We start from the raw sequence: 21498 nt of genomic DNA on the forward strand, positions 1-21498 counted from the left end.
TATATATATATATATATATAATAGTTTCTTTATCCACTCATTGATTGGTGGGCATTTGGGTTGATTTCACATTTTTGCAATTTTGAATTGTGCTGCTATAAACATGCATGTGCAAGTATCGTTTTTGTATAATGACTTCGGAAAAGGCCCCTTTCATCCAAGGCAAGTTTTAGACTAAATTGTTGTTCGTCTACACCCCGGCTCCCCCTTTCTGGGTTTTCTTTCCTCTTGGTGGATCTCACTTCATTCCCTTTCTGGAGCCCAATCCTCCTCTCAGAAAGATCCCCAAAGATGTAATGTTTTCCATTAGTAAAACACGTGGACTTCTGTGTGAGTTTACGATCATTCTTCCCTTTCAATATATTTTAATTCTAGGCCCTAGCTCTAAATAAAAAATCATTCAGAGAGCCCAACTTTTTTTTTCTTTTTTTTTTTTTTTTGAGACGGAGTCTCACTCTGTCACCAGACTGGAGTGCAGTGGCATGATCTCAGCTCACTGCCACCTCTGCCTCCCAAGTTCAAGTGATTCTCCTGCCTCAGCCTCCAGAGTAGCTGGGACTATAGGCGCGCACCACCACACCCAGTTTTTTTTTTATTTTTAGTAGAGATGGGTTTTCACCATGTTGGCCTCATTAATCTAATCTATTCTAGACAAGAAACTAGGTAATTCTGCTACAAAAATATCCCTCAGGTGATTAAATTCTTTCTTCGGCTGTCTACATCCACCAAATTAACTCAAGAACTCTAAACTCGATTTCCTATTGTGTTGTGTTAATATTATTTCGGCAGGTTTGAACGCAGAGGACCTGAGCATCTCACCATTTATCCCTTCTGAAAGGAGGGTCTAAAACCAATGCCTTTCTGATCGCTGAGGGGGGAGACCAGAAATGGCACAGTTCAAACACAGCCCGCTTTTGAGCTGCAGCTTCTATTAGGAAATGGTATGATTTAAACTGCTTTAAGTTGACTTTACATTTCCCAATCTAAAAAATAAGTAATTTTAAGGCATCTGGCAACTGATAGGGAGAGAGATGTATAGAGGGTTAATTTTCCTACTCTATAAATATTTGAAATAACAATACAGACACAAATAGACTGCAAGCTTTTTTTTAAGTCTAACCTCACTAGTAAGATAACATGAGTTACCATTTTTTACCTATCAAATGGGCAAAAAAGTTTTAAATTCTTCCCAGTGTAGGAGAGTAATTAAGAAAGCAGATGCTGGTAGGAGTATAGATTGCAACATTCTTTCAAAGGAACTTGAAATCTTGTTTAAAACATTTGTCTAATGAGCAGACCTTATGATTCAGCAATTCTGCTTCTAGGAATATGTCCTAATGAACAAGGATACAAAGAAACACAAGATAATCTTCCTAGTGATGCCTCTACTAATAAACTGCAAATGTCCATTCATAGTGAGTTGTGAGTAACTTACGTTACAAAATGGAATCACATGCAGTCATTAAAACTGATAACACAGTTATTTTGATTTGGAAATATATTTATGTTATTAAAGAAAATGGTAGGTTATGAAACTAAATACTATATGGCATGTGATGTCACTTTTGTTAAGCAATACATACATACACAATGAACATAAATGAAAATGTGTGAAGCAATTTATGCACACCCACACACACATATAAATTGAAAAAGTGTCTCGAATTCTCTTTAAAATACTCCAGCACAAACAGTATGGTATATAGGTGTGCTGAGTCTTAATTTATACTCTAGGGGCAGTTGCTTAGTACTTGAAAGACTTTAACAAAAAACTGGTATTCCAGAGGTGGTTATTATAAGGCTTCAACTGCCTTTAACAAACATTAGAGGGTTTGCTAACAAGCACAGTGGATATAAGAAATGATTTTTGATGAAAAGAGGCATTCAAAATACAGTATGCACTGCTTAACAATGTTTTAGTCAATGGACTGCATAGACAATGATGGCCCCATAAGATTATAATGGAGCTGAAAACTCCTCCCCTAGTGACTTCACAGCCATCATCATGTTGCAGCATAATACATTACTCATGTGTTTGTGGTGTTGCCCGTGTAAACAAACCTACTATTCTGCTATTTGTGTGAAAGTGTAGCACATGGCCAGGCGCAGAGGCTCAAGCCTACAATCCCAGCACTTTGGGAGGCTGAGGTGGGTGGATCACAAGGTCAGGAGATCGAGACCATCCTGGCTAACACGATGAAACTCCATCTCTACTAAAAATACAAAAAAATTACCCAGCATGGTGGCACGCACCTGTAGTCTCAGCTACTTGGGAGGCTGAGGCAGGAGAATCGCTTGAATCTGGGAGGCGGAGGTTGCAGTGAGCTGAAATCACACCACTCCACTCCAGCCTGGGCGACAGAGCAAAACTCTGTCTCAAAAAAAAAAGAAAGAAAGAAAATGTAGCACATACAGCTATGTACAATACATAATACCTGGTAATAAAACAACAATGTTACCAGTGTATGTATTTACTATGCTATATCTTTATTGTTATTTTAGAGTGTACTCCTTCTACTTAATGAAAAAAAAAAAAGTTAACTGTAAAACAGCTTCAGGCAGCTCCTCCAGGAGGTATTCCAGAAGAAGGCATTGTTATCACAGGACATGACAGCTTCAAATGTGTTAGTGCCCCTGAAGACCTCTCAGTGAGACAAGAGGTGAAGGCGGAAGACAGTGAAATTAATGATTCTCACCCTGTGCAGGCCAAGGCTAATGTATGTGTTTGTGTCTTAGTTTTTAACAAAAAATCGAAACAGTAAAAAATATAAATAAAAATAGAAAAAAGCTTATAGAATAGGATATAAAGAAACCATTTTTGTATAGTACAATATATTTGTGTTTTAAGTTCAGTGTTACCATGAAACTGTCAAAAGTCTCTTAAAATTTATTTTTAAAGTTACAGTATGTTAAGGTTAACTTATTTCCTTTTTTTTCTTTTTTTTTTTTTTTTTTTGAGATGGAGTTTCGCTCTTGTTACCCAGGCTGGAGTGCAATGGTGCGATCTCGGCTCACCGCAACCTCCACCTCCTGGGTTCAGGCAATTCTCCTGCCTCAGCCTCCTGAGTAGCTGGGATTACAGGTATACGCCACCATGCCCAGCTATTTTTTTGTATTTTTAGTAGAGACGGGGTTTCACCATGTTGACCAGGATGGTCTCGATCTCTTGACCTCGTGATCCACCTGCCTTGGCCTCCCAAAGTGCTGGGATTACAGGCGTGAGCCACCTTATTATTAAAGAAAAAATGTGAAATGAATATAGTGTAGCCTCAGTAGGCAGTGTTTACAGTTTACACTCGTGTGAGTAGCCACATTCACTTCCCACTCACTGCCTCACCAGGGGCAACTTCCAGGCCTATAAACTCCCTTCATGGTACATGCCCTATACAGGTGTGCCATTTTCAATCTTTTATAACATGTTGTGTTTTTACTGTAACTTTTCTATGTTTAGATATATGTAAATATACAAATACCACCATGTTACAACTGCCTGCAGTATTCAGTATGGTAACACGTTGTATCGGTTTGTAGTCTAGTAACAGAAGCTATAGCCTATGGTGTAGGTGTGTAGCAGGCTGTGCCATCTAGGTTTATGTAAGAACACTATGATGTTTACACAATGACAAAACTGACTAACGATGCATTTGTCAGAACATATCCCTGTTGTTAAGCAATGTGTGACGGTACAGTCAGGGCTCAATGTCACTGTCAGGTTCTTGGAAACTGCATCTTTCAGTGAAACTGATTTTACCACAGCTAATTGATATCAACGAGACTTAAGTTCTTACGGCCTATTTCTGATCACAAAAAGATCACAAAACTTCTAAATAAAAACCAAAACATTTATAATATTAAACACTGAAATAAATGTGAGCTATACATACATTTAAGTAAGGCTAATAAACACAGAAAGATAATTATTTGCCCAGTTATTCCTATTCAGGGTCAAGGGTGGCTAGAGCCTGTCCCGGCAGCTCAGGGTATAAGGTTGGGGCCCATGCTGGACAGGATGCATCCCCTAGCAGGGTGCACTCAGACCTACACCCCACCCTCCATCCCACACACACTCATTCAGGCTGGGACCACACACCAGTTAACCAAACATGCACATCTCTGGGATGCGGGAGGAGACTGGGGAACCTGCAGGAAACCCCTGCAGACGCCAGAGGATGTAGAAGCTCCTCCACACAGTGGCCCCAACAAGCAACAGAGTTTCTCATCAAGGTGACAGTGAAATGACACTGAGTGAAATGACATCGTTGGAGGACTTACTGTATATGGGTCAGCTGGAAATGCTGTACAGGCCACTCTGCCTTCTTATGACCAGGTTGTGAGAATTCAGCAACTTCAGCAGCCTATATCTCTCTAGCCCTACGCGACAGAGAAGTCTGTGGCCTGCGCTACTTTATGAGGTTAGCTCGATGCTACGGCTGCAACACGGCTGCTGCACGTGACACAGGACAGCCTTTCACACAAGGTGCTTGTCCACGTGGCTGAAAGGCAGGAGCTTGGGCCTCCCCAGCGCAGTTTACAGCACAGGCTGTGTGCCTGCTTGCTCATGCTTGTTTGTCCCTGTAGCAGGATTGGTTTGAGAACTGCTCTTGCTTTTTTTTTTCACCCTTAGAGAGGTTGTGGGGTAGAGATCTGTAATCACTGGAGCCTCCTGCTATCAACCATAAATGACCTATTAGCTGTGAACCACTAAACTAGCCTAGGTCAGTTTACCACAGAGGCTGTAGTATGCCTGAACTTCAGCGGTGATTATCTATAGATGGTGGGATTATACTATTCCAACGCCCGGCCCCCAACTCCCTTTGTGCTTACAGGTTTTCTAATTCTTCCTATAATAAATATGTATTTGTACAAGGTGGGTGGATCACTTGAGGTCAGGAGTTCAAAACAGCCTGGCCAACATGGTGAAACCCTGTCTTTACTAAAAATACAAAAAATTAGCAAGGCGTGGTGGCAGGTGCCTATAATCCCACCAGATGGGAAGGCTGAGGCAGGAGAATTGCTTGAACCTGGGAAGTGGAGGCTGCAGTGAGCTGAAGTCCTGCACTGCACTCCAGCCTGAGCGACAGAGAGAGAGACTGCCTCAAATAAATAAATAAATGTACTTGTATTATTTAAATAATAAACAAGAGACTTGAGTAAACTGCACGGACAGCACTGTCACCACCTGCTGGCAAAAACGGAGAAAGAGCACCGTAGGTGAATGCTGACCGCTTCACAGCAGAGCAGGCAGCTTGCAGTTAGGTTTTTCAGTTTCTAGTTGTTTTTAACTTCTAAGTATAATGTCTGGATTTTAGGGAGGGGAGAAGATCACTCCTATTGAAGCATGTTACCTTGAAAGAGTTCTGATTTTCAAAAGCAAAACATAGCTCTGCTGACCATGGTTTCAGTCTGAGAAAAAAAATCATAGTCCCTGCTGCATGTAATATTAGTCATTTGGTCATCTGTCAAATAGTTTGTCTGTTCTAAAGATTTCTCCCAAATATCAATATTTAAAGAAAAGTAGACATCTACTGTAATCTTTTTTTTTGAGATGGAGTTTTGCTCTGTCATGAGGCTGGAGTGCAATGGCATGATCTCGGCTCACTGTAAACTCTGCCTCCCGGGTTCAAGCAATTCTCCTGCCTCAGCTTCCCAAGTGTCTACTAAGATCATAGGCACCCCCCACCACACCCAGCTAATTTTATATTTTTAGTAGGGATGAGGTTTCACCATGTTGGCCAGGCAGGTCATGAACTCCTGACCTCAGGTGATCCACTCACCTCAGCCTCCAAAAGTGCTGGGATTACAGGCATGAGCCACCATGCCCGGCCTACCACAATCTCTTTGGCAAAGACATTTATTAAGTGATGAACATAGATTAGATCTGAACTCTTAGCTTTCTGTCTACAATGCCTCCTGGCTTTCTCCCACTGCCCTGTGGCGTTGACAAACTCCCATCAGTATCGTCTTCTGCCACTATTGTGCAGCATTCCCTGCGCGGAAAGTGTAAAGGCATTCCTTACCAATGCCATTTTCCAGGAACTGTGTGATAATCTAGGGATTTGCTTCATAGGGCACCATGCCCCAAACAAAACATTTTCCCGATTCTGTTCATCCTTTTGTTACTTCAAGCTGATGTATCCTTACCCTCTCTCCCACAATGCATGCCATCTCTTGGAGCCCAAATCAAAGGCATCTTCAACAAGGCTTTCCTTAATTTCTCCACCTAGAATTTAATGTTTCTTCCTCTTGGTTCTCAAGTATTTTATTGATCTTTTTTTTTTTTTTGAGACGAAGTTTCACCCTGTCTCCCAGGCTAGAGTGCAGTGGCATGATCTCTGCTCACTGTAATTTCCACCTCCTGGGTTCAAGTGACTCTCCTGCTCCAGCCTCCCCAGTAGCTGGCATTATAGGTGTCTGCCACCACGCCTGGCTATTGATCTCTTTCTTACTGTACTTCTTGCACTTTAACTTACATGATGCTCTGATAATTGTGAGTTGTATACATGAGTAGACATGGAGCCAAACCAGTCATATAGCAGTCTCCCGTGATGCCTGACAAATGACAGTTGCTCCATAAACATCCACTGAGTACCTGATGAGTCAAAGGCATTGATCTTTGATTAGATGGCCCAGGTTTGAACATTAACAGGAGCCACTGACTTAGATATGCATAAACACACATGTACACTATGGACAACCAGCTTGCTTGGATGGTGATAAATGATACTAACCACAGTAAGTATCTAACTATGATGTCACCACAGTCAGCAGCTTCAAATGAGAAGCCAAAGGCTGATCATGGGTTATAACAAGTATTAGTCATTTTAAAGGTCTGGTTCTTTGGATGTTTCTAATTAGGCAGTTGCCAAAACTGATAACAATCAGTAAGGCCATAAGCTCTCTGGTCTTATGATTTCTGCTAAATTTCTAATGGGGACCTAAGAGTCCTAACTGCAGGTTTGGGTTCTATAAGCAAAGCAAACTCAGCAAAGACACCAACATTGAGAAAAGGCAGCAGCTGTGCTGCAACAGGCTAACTGCTTTCCAGACTGATGCCTGGGGGTCAGGGGCCTCCCTGTGCTCAGCAGTACCTGACTGGTGGATCCCTCTACCAATGACCTGTCCATCTCTCCTCTGCCAACCCCTGTTCTCCTCCTTGCCCAACCCCTGAGACCACCTATCTCAGAAAATAGGGAGGGTGCTGTCCTCCAAACGCTCATCCTGCCATCTAGGAGCCACCATCCCTGTCCTGTCTCCGATGGAAGAAGCTGTTCCAATGGAAGAAACACCCCCCACCACTTCCCTCTACTCCCCTGTCTCTCTCTCCTTTGACACTCCTTATACAGTGCTCACCACATCTAGAAATTTTTTTTCAATCTCTTTTTATAAATATGATACTTGTAATCCCTATTTGAAATAAAGGGAAAACAACACACAAATGCTTTTTACTTTATGCATGACACATCTGCATTTGGACTGGGGACCATCACACACATACACGTGTGCATGCACAAGAGTGGGACCATCTGCTCTCATATTATTCACACAGGAGACAAACAAGTTTTACTGGCAACTATTAATCCACTCCCTGTGCTGGAAAGGACCATAAAGGTCCTCTAATAGCAGCGGGCCCCAGACTTTTGGATTCTAAGGCAGGTAAAATTACCCCGCCCACACCATATGGCTAAATAACGAAAACAGAGGGAACAGCATGGAGCTGCCAACACTACATTTAGGAGCTTTCTTTCCTTCTTTGAAATACAGTCTTGTTCTGTTGCCCATGCTGGAATGCAGTGGTGCGATTTCGGCTCACTGCAACCTCCACCTCTCAGGTTCAAGAGATTCTCATGCCTCAGCCTCCCAAATAGCTGGGATTATAGGTACACACCACCACACCCGGGTAATTTTTGTATTTTTAGTAGAGTTGGGGTTTCATCATGTTGGCCAGGATGGCCTGGAACTCCTGACCTCAAGCGATCCACCTGCCTCAGCCTCCCAAAGTGCTGGGATTACAGGCGTGAGTCACTGCGCCCAGCCAGATTTGGGGGCAATTTTTAAAAATCATCATCTATTTGGGGAATGGATACTTTAATCTCAAAAAAGAACATGCTATCAGAACAATTAATCAATTTAGTGTTGGGAGAAGCTCACTTCTTTGCCTTTACTTTTCATGGTCCTGCACTAGTTTGGGGATGGACTCGGGAGTGCATCTTGGACTCCAGTGACCCTTTAGGTAGTCCGAAAACTTCAAACACTTCAAAACCCAAAATTTCAGTAATTCAAGAACCACCATTATATCATAACTGTACTATTATTTCTTAAGTATTTCTCATTAAATATACTCACATTTTGACTTATACAGTTTTATTTTAAAAGAAGACTTTGCATCATTTCCATAAAAGAAAAATCAATATCATATGTCACAAATAAAAGGTAACCTAAGAGTAAATGCAATAGAAACAAAACGTGTTATTGAAGTCCAGTTAGAGAGTGTTGCTGGCTGAGGCCTGACCTCTCTGTGTAGACCAGGGAGGCTGGCAAGTGGACAGCAGTGATTAAAGACTGTCATCAAACCATACTTTTCATTTTAACAATATCAGAGGGATTGAAAGTGAATTGAAAATAAAAGTACTTTCACCCCAGGTAATACAGTATTATCTAGTGCTAGACTCAGGGCCCATCTAAAGTCATCTCCAGTGGTTCGTATCCCACTCTTAGAGTAACACGAATCGTGATACTTTGATGCATGAATATTGCTAATTCATCCAGCCATTGGACACATTTATTGAGCAACTACTACATTCCAACCACTGTACACAACAGAAGAAGGAATGAACAAAACAGGCATGGTACTTCTTGCAAACCTTCCAGTGGTGAAACAAACATTAAACAAGTGGTTGCATAAATTATATTTGTATATATTTGTGTTTTACATATATGTATACATGTTGTGTGCATATATATGATATACATGTGATATGCGTGTCTATATGCATCAATTTGGTAAATGGTTGCTTGGTTGGTTGGTTTTGAGATGGAGTCTCACTGTGCTGCCCAGGCTGGAGTGCAGTGGCACAATCTTGGCTCGCTGCAACCTCCACCACCCAGGTCCAAGGGATTCTCCTGCCTCAACCCCCTGAGTAGCTGGTGCTATAGATGTGTGCCATCACCCCCAGCTAATTCTTTGTATTTTTAGTAGAGACAGGGTTTCATCATGTTGGCCAGGCTGGTTTTGAACACATGACCTCAAGTCATCTGCCTGCATTGGCCTCCCAAAATGCTGGGATTACAGGCATGAGCCACCATGGCTGGCCCAATTTGGTAAGTTTTGTAAAGGAAAAATACAAGATGTTATGGCATGGTTTCACAGTAGGGCTGTCTTTAGGTAAGGGGCCAGGAAAGACGTATAGATAGGAGATTGTAACAAACTGAGGCTTAAAGGAAAACAAGCTCCAGCATGTTGAGAGGGTGGGTGGGGTAAGCTCCACACAGAGGTAACGATGCAGAAAAGGTCTGGTTCCTTTGGGGAACTGAAAGACATGTGGTGAGCGGGCAGCACGCAAGAGAGAGTGGAATAGGTGTGGGGGAAAGCAGTCTCCTAACCTTTGCCTAAAGTGACCAGAAACTTTCTAGATCTCTCTGCAAAGATGGTCTTCCATCTTTGTATATCTCCCTAGAAATGTTTCCTATACTAAAGAAAAATCTATCTCTCTGTTGTTTTTGCACACTAACAAATCAGTTCAACATCTTTGCATTATGTGTAGAGAAAGTGTAATTCCTCTTCCACGTGACAGCCTCCAAGTATCTGGAGATGGCCAAGTGTTATTCCAGAACCTTCCCTTCCAGGGTGAACACCACCAAAGTTCCCAGGCTCCCTGCTGTCTGTGTACCTCTTAAGAGGAAGAGTGGCTGGGCACGGCGGCTCATGCCTGTAATCCTAGCAGTTTGGGAGGCCGAGGCCGGTGGATCACCTGAGGTCACAGTTCATGACCAGCCTGGCCAACATGGTGAAACCCCATCTCTACTAAAAACATAGAATTAGCTGTGTGCGGTGGTGGGCGCCTATAATCTTAGATACTTCGGAGGCTGAGGCAGGAGAATTGCTTGAACCTGGGAGGCAGAGGTTGCAGTGAGCTGAGATCACGCTATTGCATTAAAGCCTGGGCAACAAGAGCGAAAGTCTGTCACAAAAAAACAAAACAAAACAGGAAGGCAGATTTTCCAATGTCCATTTCTGTTACGGGACTTCAATTTCCTTCTCCACATATAATCCAAAATTTATTTTCAGCCTTGGTTGTTTGTTGTTGGTTTTTTTTTATTCTTTGTTTCTAACTGCCTTTTTGGAAAACACCCAAAAAGTTATGGTCAGGCCTGAATTCCTTGAGAAGTAGGAAATTCTCAAATGCATGCCATCAGAAATATTTATTTCTTCTTTCATGTCTCTTTCCTGCACCTTGGAAGGCAAATTCCATTCGTAGGGGGAAGGGAGGGGCACTAAGGAACTTTTTCCAAATAATGGAATGGTGGTGAACACTCATCTAGGCTAAACTCAAAGACATGCCCAAAGTTTGTGATAGAAAAATTAAATACAATATTTGCTGTTTGAACGGACCTTCCATTTGCTTGGAGGGGGTACAGGAATGCTACATTCAGGGAAGGTGAGAATAATACAAAATCCCCGCTCTTCACTGCTGTGGCTATGGACCCAGATTCCCTCGAAATGAGGGCAGGATGCTGGGGTGCTGCTGTGTAAGCAGGGCACTCTGCCAGGCTCAGATCACCCACCTCCTCTTTGAAACTGGCATGGAAAAAGACAAATAAGAGCTTCGTGAATAACATAGCAGCTCTGACATGCTGAATGCACATTTCATCCAAATATAAGCACAGTTCAGCCAAATAAGTCAGTCTCTCCACATCCTCACCCTTCCCTCCTTCAGTGCTCTTTCACCATTTTGCCAGATTTCTAGGTTTTCTTGCTGCCTCCTATTGCAAAGTGGATTGTCCCAGGGAAGGAGGGCTGGCTTCCGGATTCCCCGTTACATCTAAAGCCGCCTCCTCCTCTGCCAGCTTTCCAGCTCTGTGACTGCAGCATTGCCCATTAGGAGGCCATGTGTGACCCAAGGGCAGCAGGTGAAATTCAAAGCAGCTAAGCTGCTTCTCCACATCGGTGCTGATATGTTGGAGGTAGGCAGCCAAAAAAACTGAATATAATAAAGTCTGCTTTAAGAGCGTCTGTTGCTTTTCTTGGAAAATTCTATCCTTTCTCATTAGCCTGCCTGTAAGAGCTCTACCTCTGCACATAATCGGAAGAAATAATATTCAGAAAAAGTTTTCACATATGAGTGAAATAACCTTGCAAACAGGATTAAAACTCAGCAGAGTGTAGTGCCGGATGCAAGGCTTCTCTCTCACGGGGAGTGCCCCTTATGTAAAGCAGCAGGAAACGGGGCTGGCCATGAAATTACCAACTCCTGAGGGCAGAGACCACATCTGCTCATCTTTACGTTCCTTCAGTGGTTGATGCAACCTACAGATTAGTTGTTCAACAAAATATGTTGCATGCATTTGATTCTTAAAAAGAATAACATATATGGGCACTGAAAAATAGTGATCTTCTGGGTGGTAAAGCGAAGGTGATTTTTATTTGCCTTTTCCACAGGTTCCTGATTTTCTCCAGTGAATATGAATATATTGAGTAAGAAAGTTATTAAACAGGAGATTTTTAGAATTGGAAAGGCCCAGAGAAATTAGTCCAATTCTCGTTTTCCTTACATGTGGAAACTGAAGCTCAGAGAAGCTAAATGACACATCCAAAGCCATGGAGCTTGTTATCGAGAAGCCTGAAAGAAAACAGATCGTTCATGTTTCTCTGCCTTTGTTTCCCTATACGTGCCCTTTGCCTTTCCTGAAAGATGGTTTAGCTAAGAGTCTAATCTAACGTTTTGAAAAGCCTTGGATCCAATTTAAAAGCAAACTGTGCTATCCAGTGAGCTTATTCTCCAGAGAAGACGTTATCTTAGAATGTACAAAGAATAGTTTATATGTCATGAAGTGGGCAGGGCGCGGTGGCTCACGCCTGTAATCTCAGCACTTTGGGAGGCTGAGGTGGGTGGATCACGAGGTCAGGAGATCGAGACGATCCTGGCCAACATGATGAAACCCCCTGTCTACCAAAATCCAAAAAATTAGCTGGGAGTGGAGGCACACAGCTGTAATCTCAGTTACTCAGGAGGCTGAGGCAGTGGAATCGCTTGAACCCAAGAGGCAGAGGTCGCAGTGAGCTGAGATCGCACCACTGCACTCCAGCCTGGCAACAGAGCAAGACTCCATCTCAAAAAAAAAAAAAAAAAAGGCATTAAATATAACATCCTTTGCTGCTGTTACAGCAAAACACTCGGCCACTCCTTAATGACAGATGGGCCCATGCATTGACACATGCCTCAAAACAGCCTCTGCAAGCGAGCTAACATCCGAAGAAGGCAGAATAGTGAACATCACAGAAAAGGGGGAGTCTGTGCATGGGTTTGCATCGCCAGAAGTGAGAAGACTTAAGAGATATTTACTGTGGGCTCGTCTTCCACCAAACTTTCATTGGTGTGTGAATTTCAAACTTCTTATCATAAAAATTTCAAACATACAAAAGAGAGAATATTAAAATGGATTCCATGTAACCAGAATGCAGCTTTATTAATCATTAACTTAGGGTTACCCCCCAGCCACTGCCTCCCTCCCCATGGGTAATTTTGAAGTCAATCCCAAACATTAAACATTATGCCATTTCATCCATGAGTACTTTAATATGTATCTCTAAAAGACAGGGACCTTTAACATAAATATTCAAATGTCATAACGCCTAAAAAATTGATAATAAATCCCTGATACAGTCAAATAACCCGTTTGTGCTCCACTTTTCCTGCTTACCTCACAAAAATGTTTCAGGCTGGTATAATCTGTCGGGCACTGTGTATCATCTCAGTTAATCCTGACAATGACACTATACGGGGGCTGCAGGTAGCATGGAGGAGCAAGACACACGATCAGGTTAGAGACACAGGCAGGAGCCTCACTCCCCCAGGCTCTAGACACATGGGCTGCTCTTCTTTCTCCTTCAAAACCCAAGATTGTTCCTACTTTAGGGCATTTTCTTCTGTTTTTTTTCTGCCTGGTTTTTCCATGGCTGTGAACTCCTCACAGATCATCCCTGACTGCCCTGCCACTCGCTTTTAAAATACCCTGGCTTATGTTCCTTGTAACATTTGACACTATCTACAATTTTCTTGTTTTCTGCTTATCTTTCTTTCCAACAGAACAGACCCTCCACCAGCTGGGTGCGGTGGTTCACACCTCTAATTCCAGCACTTTGGGAGGCCAAGGTGGGCAGATCACCTGAGGTTGGGAGTTCAAGATCAGTCTGACCAACATGGAGAAAACCCCCATCTCTACTAAAAATACAAAATTAGCTGGGCGTGGTGGTGGTGGGTGCCTGTGGTCCCAGCTACTCAGGAGGCTGAGGCAGGAGAATCGCTTGAACCTGGGAAATGGAGGTTGCGGTGAGCAGAGATCATGCCATTGCACTCCAGCCTGGGCGCAAGAGTGAAACTTTGTCTCAAAAAAAAAAAAAAAAAGAATAGACACTCCATGACAATCAGCTCCTTGTCTGTGGAGCCGCGGCTTCTGTACCTACAGCCCTCACACAGATTCTGGCGATGGTAAGTGCTCCATGGTTGTGTGATGCGTGGAGTAACACATGCCTGCAAACACAACAGGTATCTGTTGAATGAAATAATGCACACACACCACCATGAGAGAAAGAACAGCCTAAGTTTCAGCTGAGCTCCACTCTTTGGCTCTCAGGCACTTGGCCGAGGCCTTTAACCAAACTGCACTTTTATGACGTTCTATTGTCAATGGTCTTTTATAACAACAAAGGCAATATGTGTTCACTGTAGAAAATTTGGGAATCCACAACAAACACAAACGTGCAGATTCAAATAGCCTAGAAATAGCCACTGTTGACAGTGTGTTTATGCATAAATCATACAAAATTGGAGTCATGCTATTCTTCTTGATTTGTGATCTGCTCTTTTCATCTAACAATGTGGCATTAACATCTCAGAGGTCACTTAACTCTTCTCAAATGTATCGTTTCAAGGCTGCATTGCGTTCCACTGCACAACTACACAAGGCTGTCACTAATGCCACATTGTGGGACATGATATTTGTTTCCTTTTCTTCTTGGCTACCATAAAAAATAACAATAAACATCCTTGCATGTTTACATACATTTCCATTATTATTTTCTCCAGACAGATTCCATAAGTGGAATTGCCTGACAAATTGAAATACAAATTAGAGCATTTGTAAGTATTGCTAAACTGCTCTCTAGAACAAGTACATCGATTAATACTCCCGCATCAGTGTTTAAAAATGTCCATCTCCTTTTCTCTTTACCAAATGGATGCTAATATTTTTAAAACATCTATAATACCATGTTGTGACTGTTAATCATCTATCTTTTTAAGTAGATCACAGATTTCTTGTGAGTACTTTCTTTTACTTCTGTAATTACTCCTGATACGTAGCAGGCACTCATATCAGGAGTGGATGGATAGATGAACTGGATGAATTTTGTCAAGGATTACCAGGAAAAACACTGAGCTACATGAACAAGTTGTCATTTTCCTGTTTCAAGAGCTCTCCTGCTCAGTTTACATGTGCACCTGACCACAGTCCTCCCTCCCTGCTAAACCCTGCTGAGTATCCGTTTGCCTTTAGTTTGGGAGCATCGGGCGCACATCCCACCAGATCCGGCTCTCCCTCCCATTTAGCTTCAGCAGAAGAGTTAGCAGAATTACTAATTTCAGCTGACATGATGTTTACTGCTGCAAGTATCACTAATTAATGATTTAACTGCAGAATAATAAGTCCTATATTTCCCTTAGCAAAGCAAAACCAAGAGTAAACCCCACACTGGTCTGCTCCACAGCATCCAAGCCTACCGACTGCAAAGAGACAATCACCAGGGGCTGAATCTGACCCAGAATTTGTGCTAAAAGAAATTTAACCCAATAATGCCATGCTAGAGAGCTTCCTACTACCCACTCACCCCATGTGCAGATCCCAGCTTGCCAAGCCTCAGGGAGCCCCCCGGGAATAGGACCAGGTCTTATTTGTTGGTACAGCCCTGTGCCCAGCACTGCTTGACATATGGTAAATACCTATTAAACATCTGGTGAATACACAGACACCAAAGAAAGGGAATGGAGGATGAAAAGATGCATGGAAGCCTGGGTGGGGAGATAGCAGCATGAGGCGTATTCTCTGATGTTCTTCATTGTCATCGCGTGGAGTAGAGCAAATGGATACTCAGGGAAGAAACAGCTGGGCCACAGCCGGGCATCTATACAGCTTGTAAATTCTGGGATCTGGATTTGGTCTGAAGTCAGAAACAACTCCACTCCCTTTGCCTGTTCTATGCTGCCTTCCAACACTAGAGAAAAATGTTTAATACCCTCCATCTGAGAATTTGTATTCAATAAATAATGTTTATTCTAATTTTAAAATTAAAATGCCTTGAACAATCAACTTAGATTCCAGCTATTGTGAAGAGGTTCTGACAGCAATTTCCCCTGAAATGGCCTTTGGACACTAAAGTGGGCCCTATATAGTAAAAAATATATGTATATGGAAGTAGGAACTATTATCTGCCTATACAAATTGACAGTAAAATCATAGATTTTCTGGGCTGGAAAGACAGAGAACAAAATGAAAAACAGACTCTCCAATGCATTTTTGTTTTTTAATGCATACCTTCTTCGGCTGTAGATAAGGCAACCACTTTAATGACACTAAATGCCAATAAGAGCTTATGTGCAAATACAGCAGAAGCAGCTATATAACTCATTCATTCATTTACTTGATGTTAGGCACTATGCAAACAAAAACAGTATGTTCCTCCGCAGTCTCATCAAGCTTACTGTCAACTGGGGAGATCCACAAGCACTCTATCGCAACAGCTAAGAGAGGCCTATGCCCACTGGCTCACAGAAGTTTTTTACCAGCCTTCTCAAGGAAGTGAGAAAAGAAGGAATTCAGAAAAAGTGGGATGCAATGAGAACTATGCTAGTCGAAAATATATTAATAATACGAACAGTTACATTTACTGAGTGCCCTACTATGAATCCAGTACTAATAACAACTCATTGATCACAGCACTTTGGGAGGCCGAGGAAGGCAGATCACCTGAGGTCAGGAGTTTGAGACCAGCCTGGCCAACATGGTGAAACTCCATCTCTACCAAAAATACAAAAATTAGACAGGCATGGTGGTGCACACCTGTAGTCCCAGCTACTTGGGAGGCTGACGCGAGAGGATTGCTTGAACCTGGGAGGCAGAGGGTTCAGTGAGCAGAGATTGTGTCACTGCACTCCAGCCTGGGAGACAGGGTGAGATCCTGTCTCAAAAACAACAACAAACTAATTGAGGTGGAATCTATTATCTTCATTTTACAGAGGAAGAAACGGAGACTTTAAGAGTTTAGCTTACCCAGCTCATAAGATCCTAAACAAGAGAAGAACATCTGGAGGTAGAGTTGAAAACTAGCATATAACAGTCATTGTCCCAAATGTCACTTGAAAAATAGGTGCACATCTTCCATTAAGTATCTGTTGCTATGTAACAAATTACCTTCAAAAATTAGTGGTCTAAAACAACAAACATCCTTTATCTCAAAGTTTCTGTGGGTCAAGAATTCAGGGACAGTTTAGGTGGGTTGATGTGGCTGAGGATCACTCAGATTTGCAGTTCAGATGCCAACCAGGGCTGTGTTCAACTGAAGGCTTGACTGGGGCTGCACAGTCTACTTCCAAGATGCCCCACTCACAGAGCTGTTGGCAGAAAGCTCGGTTTCCTTGCCATGTGGGCCTCTCCATAGGGTTGAGTGTGAAGCCATAGAGCAGGTGGCTTCCCCAAGAGCCAGTACTCTAAGAGAGGGCAAAATAGAAGCCACATGCCATTTACAATCTAGTCTCCAAAGTCAAACAATATCACTTCTTTAACTTTCTATTAATTAGAAATGAGTCTTCAAGTACAGCCCATGTCAAGGGGAAAAGAATTAGGCTCCGCCTTTTAAATGGTGGAGAATTTATGGTCATGTGGTAAAACCATCACTATAGCTCAGACAGGAAACTAGAATTGAGTGGGCGGATCCTATCTAAAGAAAAATGTTTGTGTTTCAAAAAGAAGTGGGTAGCAAATAAACTAGCTCTTGAGTGTTGAAAAAATAAGGTAGTATCTATAAGCCAGGCAAAGGAGGCTGCTCATCTATCAAGCGCATAAGTCAACTGTTTTATTTTTAGACAGGGTCTGACTCTATTACCCAGGCTGGAGTGCAGGAGGGCATTCCCAGCTCACTGTGGCTTTGGGCTCCTGAGCTCCAGTGATCTTCCTGCCCCAGCCTTCCAAGTAGCTAGGACTACAGGTATGTGCCACCACACCCAGCTAAGTTGTTGTTGTTTTTAAAGATGAGGTCTCACTATGTTGCCCAGAGTGGTGTCAAACTTCTGGCCTCAAGTGCTCCTCCTGCCTCAGCTTCCCAAGGTTCTGACATCACAGGTGTGAGCTACCACACCCAGCCACGGTGTAATACTTTTAGGAGAAGAGGCTGGTGGCTGAGTAAAATTCATAGTTGTAGGAAAAGAAACATGAAGTTTAAAAATACGTTTTTGGTTATTAATTCTTTTTGTTGCTTTCCCTACCTTTGAGCAAAAGTTCTTTTGAAAATGTCAATTTACTTACTAGATACGCCTTCAGAAAGGGTTTGGGGCTGCAAAAGCAGGTGGGAACTAGAATCTCTGGGGGACCAGAGGAGGAGGGTGGTTGCAGGGATCAATGGGAGGGAGCGCAGAGGGGAGAAAAGGAAGAGTACGTCTCCTAGGTAAGCTGCTTCCACCAGAAATTCTCCTTCAGGGCTCTCCTTGGCATGTCCCAGACTTTTGAACATTGTGTGCTCTGCTCAAAAGAGGAAGGCTTTTCCTTTTCAGAGCATAGAGAAACTAGACAAAATGAACTTCCATGCACAGAAAGCTAAATGTCAAAAAAAATCAATTTACATGACCTTACCAATGCAAAATACAAACCATGAAATGGTCTTAACATATTGAAGCCAGCGTTTGCACTGTGGAGAAAAAGATGGGCAGCAAAGCCCAGAGCCGGCCCAGCGTCGCCGCTGAGTGGAGAGCGCAGCAGTGGGGCCTGGCTAAGCCCTCGCCCCATCTATAACCAGCTGCGCCACCTTGGGAAAACCCACCTTTCTCAGGTATGGGTTCCTTTTGGTAAACATAGGGGTACTAGTACTTTCTTACAGGGCTGTGAAAGTTTAATGGCAACATAGAGCTCAATGAATATCAACTATCATTAATGCATGACAGGGACTGAGACATGAAGTTAGACTCCATTAGGAGTAAAATTAGAGAACATATGTTCATTTTCTGCATCTCAGTGTATGGTTTTATCTTGTACACTGTGCAGAAAGCAAATGGTAAATCACTGCGCCTCCTCTCCCTCCCTCAACTTCCCTAACTTCCCATCCCTTCACTCTCCGGGGAAAGGGGAGGGCCCCCATCACTCAGATCAGGCATGAAGAAGCACAGAGAGCTGCTGTTTCCCTGAATACCACATGTGTGTCAGAGGCTTTAATCTGGGGAAGGAGCCATGGCAGCGGCTTCCCATGGCTCCTTAATTCCATCTTTCTGAACCGTGTTTTTTGTGCAGAGCAGTTTTACCCTATTCAGCAGCAGATTTTCCCAATCCCAGCAATTAGGTACAGGGGTGCCACTGGAGGACTCCTAGGAATTCTAGGGAAAGGGACCCCAGGAGAGGTGTAAAGGTTGGTAAGGACCCTCTCCGGAGCAAAGGGTGGGAAAATCATCCCCACATAGCTTTTATCTCCTAATGAAGCCTCACGTCTCAAACCACAGAGCAATGTAAGCTCATCACCAGCAAGGCTGTGGTTGTCTCCAGAAGTACAGTTCTCTGGCCTTTAAAAAGAGGAAGCCCAATGTGCTTTAGAAGGTACATAAGAAGGTACCTGAAACACTCTGCTGAAAGAATAATCGTCAATTCCCATATTACATGGCCAAATGTCAGTAGGCCAGATGACCACTGTGGTCCGTCATACCCATTTTCCAGCACGGAGATACTGCCCAAGCTTGGTCAGAATCCTGCAGTGAGAAATAGGCTAAAATCCCCTTTCGAGATCTAGTCCTATAGCATTCCATCAGGGAAATACTCTTTGATGCTCCTGAATACCTTGGCAGCCCACACAACCTTACCCATTTAATAACTGAAGCACTTTTCTAAAAGTTGCCAAGCCCAGTTTTATTATGGGTCCAAATATAAAACCTTCATCAACTATTCATGCCTCTCAGGGGCTTAACTGAGACCTTTCAGAGAACAGTGTGAGAGACTTAGTACGTAGTCACAAACCCTGCCTAGGAAATCAATTTATTCTGGATTCTTGGAGGAAGAATAGAGCGTGTGCTATTTACTTTTAATAACAAAACCCCTTGGCATCTTAAGCTCATCTCTTAGTCAAGGAGAATTGCTATTCATCATTACAGAGTAAGGTCTGGCCTTAAGCCCGCCTCCAGACTGGCCGCGTTCTTAGACACATACCTGTGGGGGAACTGCAGATGGACCCTCTGTGGAGTCAGGAGAGACACCATCACACCCATCAGGCTTCTGTGACTGATTCAAGGCCATCAGCTCCTGGCCCTTGCCAAGCAGCTGGATTTTTTCCCCCCAGAGACAGAGTTTTGCTCTTTTGCCCAGGCTGGAGTGCAGTGGCACAATCTTGGCTGAGAGCAAACTCTGCCTTCTGGTTTCAAGTGATTCTCCTGCCTCAGCCTCCCAAGTACCAGGATTACAGGGCGCCTGCCACCACGCCTGGCTAATTTTTGTATTTTTATTATAGATGGGGTTTCACCACGTTGGCCAGGCTAGTCTCAAACTCCTGACCTCATGATCTGCCCACCTTGGCCTCCCAAAGTGCTGGGATTACAGGCATGAGCCACTGCAACCGGCCCAGTTGGAATTTTTAAAAAGCTCTCACTGTGGAATACTTTCCTCTGCCTCAATAACCAACGTCCTCACCACCACTCAGTGAGTCTTACGATGTGCCAAGCACTACCCTAAGTCTTTACGGGTATCATCTCTTGTTTTTCACCACTGCCTGAGGGGCCGGTTCTTTTATCACCCCCATGTCTTACAAATGCAGAAACTGAGACACAAGGGGATGGGTAAGGGAGCTGCCCGAGGTCCCACACCTAAAAAAGTAGGAGAGCTGGGATCCACACCCACAGTCTGGCCCCAGAGGCTGTACACTTGCTGCTGCAATACTCAAACCTGCCTGCTGTACGGGCTTCAGGGTTTCTTCGTGCCATTTAAGGATGAAGCCCCCTCACTCCTTTAGCATCTTAGCAAGACACTAGTTGGGCATTATATGGTAGCCATCTGATACTTGCTCAGTGGCCGTACCTCACCTGATTCTACACTGGAAATCAATTTATTCTGGATTCTTGGAGGAAGAATAAAGTATGTTGCTATTTACTTTTAATAACAAAACCCCTTAGTGTTTTATTTTGTTTTGTTTTACTTCATGTTGACTCTTTCAGTTTTCTTACCCCAAATGGCATTCTAGTGATGATCAAAGCTTCATTTCCCTTAAGAAGCAGAATAAAAACAGTAGAACATGGATTTTGAAGCAAAGAGAAGCCCTATACAACTTTATGAGTGACCTTGGGCGAGAGAATTAACATCTCTGAGTCTTAGCCTCCTTGCTCATGTGTAGGTGGCCATATTTACCTTTTAATATTATTATGAGAAAGAAAAGACACAAAGTATGTAAACTACCTGTTATATGCAACAAAGAGTTCCCTGAGGTCCTTGCCTGTTCTAAAAGTCTGTAACTAGCTTTACTGCTTGGGTGATTACATATCCTCAAGGAAGGAAAGGTTCGGGTTTACTGGCTTGTTTCCATTCTAAAGCAGGTCTCTGGGGTGTAGAAAATCAAGTTCTTGATATCTACCAGCTCTTCAGTCTCATGCTAAATCTAAGGGACTTACATTCCAGGGAGCAATAAAATGCATGTGCAGGGGAAGATAACAAACTATTCCACAAGCAAATGATGGATAGGAAACCAGCACTGAGCAGGAAACTAACAGAAGAAGATCCTTCCCCTGGGCCCTGTGTGAGGTTAGATAAGAGAAATGTTCAGGAAAGAGCAGATTGGGGCAGACAGAGAAGATGAGGGGGGAAAAAATCCAGGAAGGGAAGAGTAGAAAGGAGGGAAGAAGGGAGAGAGAGAGGGGATAGAAAGGAAGAGAGAAAAAAAAAGAGAGGGAGCAGCACCTGCATACGTGCAGGCACTAAGGTCTGGAATGTAAAGACAGAAGATCACAAGATGTATTCAGTCAACAGGAAGACAGCTGACTGGGCAGGGAG

At 43.1% G+C, this 21498-nt stretch overlaps 1 protein-coding gene and 1 long non-coding RNA gene across 4 annotated transcripts in view; both read right to left on the reverse strand.

The window, feature by feature from the left end:
• TMCC3 (transmembrane and coiled-coil domain family 3) overlaps positions 1–21498 on the reverse strand; it is a 373454-nt gene that overhangs the window by 258992 nt on the left and 92964 nt on the right. The window lies entirely within an intron of this gene.
• LOC116564804 lies at positions 2525–4942 on the reverse strand. Its single transcript, XR_004275106.1, has 2 exons — positions 3228–4942; positions 2525–2919 (listed from the first exon to the last, which is right to left on the reverse strand). It is a non-coding gene; the product is annotated as an uncharacterized LOC116564804 (long non-coding RNA).

Source organism: Sapajus apella, unplaced genomic scaffold, assembly GCF_009761245.1.
Source record: "Sapajus apella isolate SASKATOON/1434 unplaced genomic scaffold, GSC_monkey_1.0 scaffold2, whole genome shotgun sequence".
Classification (NCBI taxonomy): Eukaryota; Metazoa; Chordata; class Mammalia; order Primates; family Cebidae; genus Sapajus; species Sapajus apella.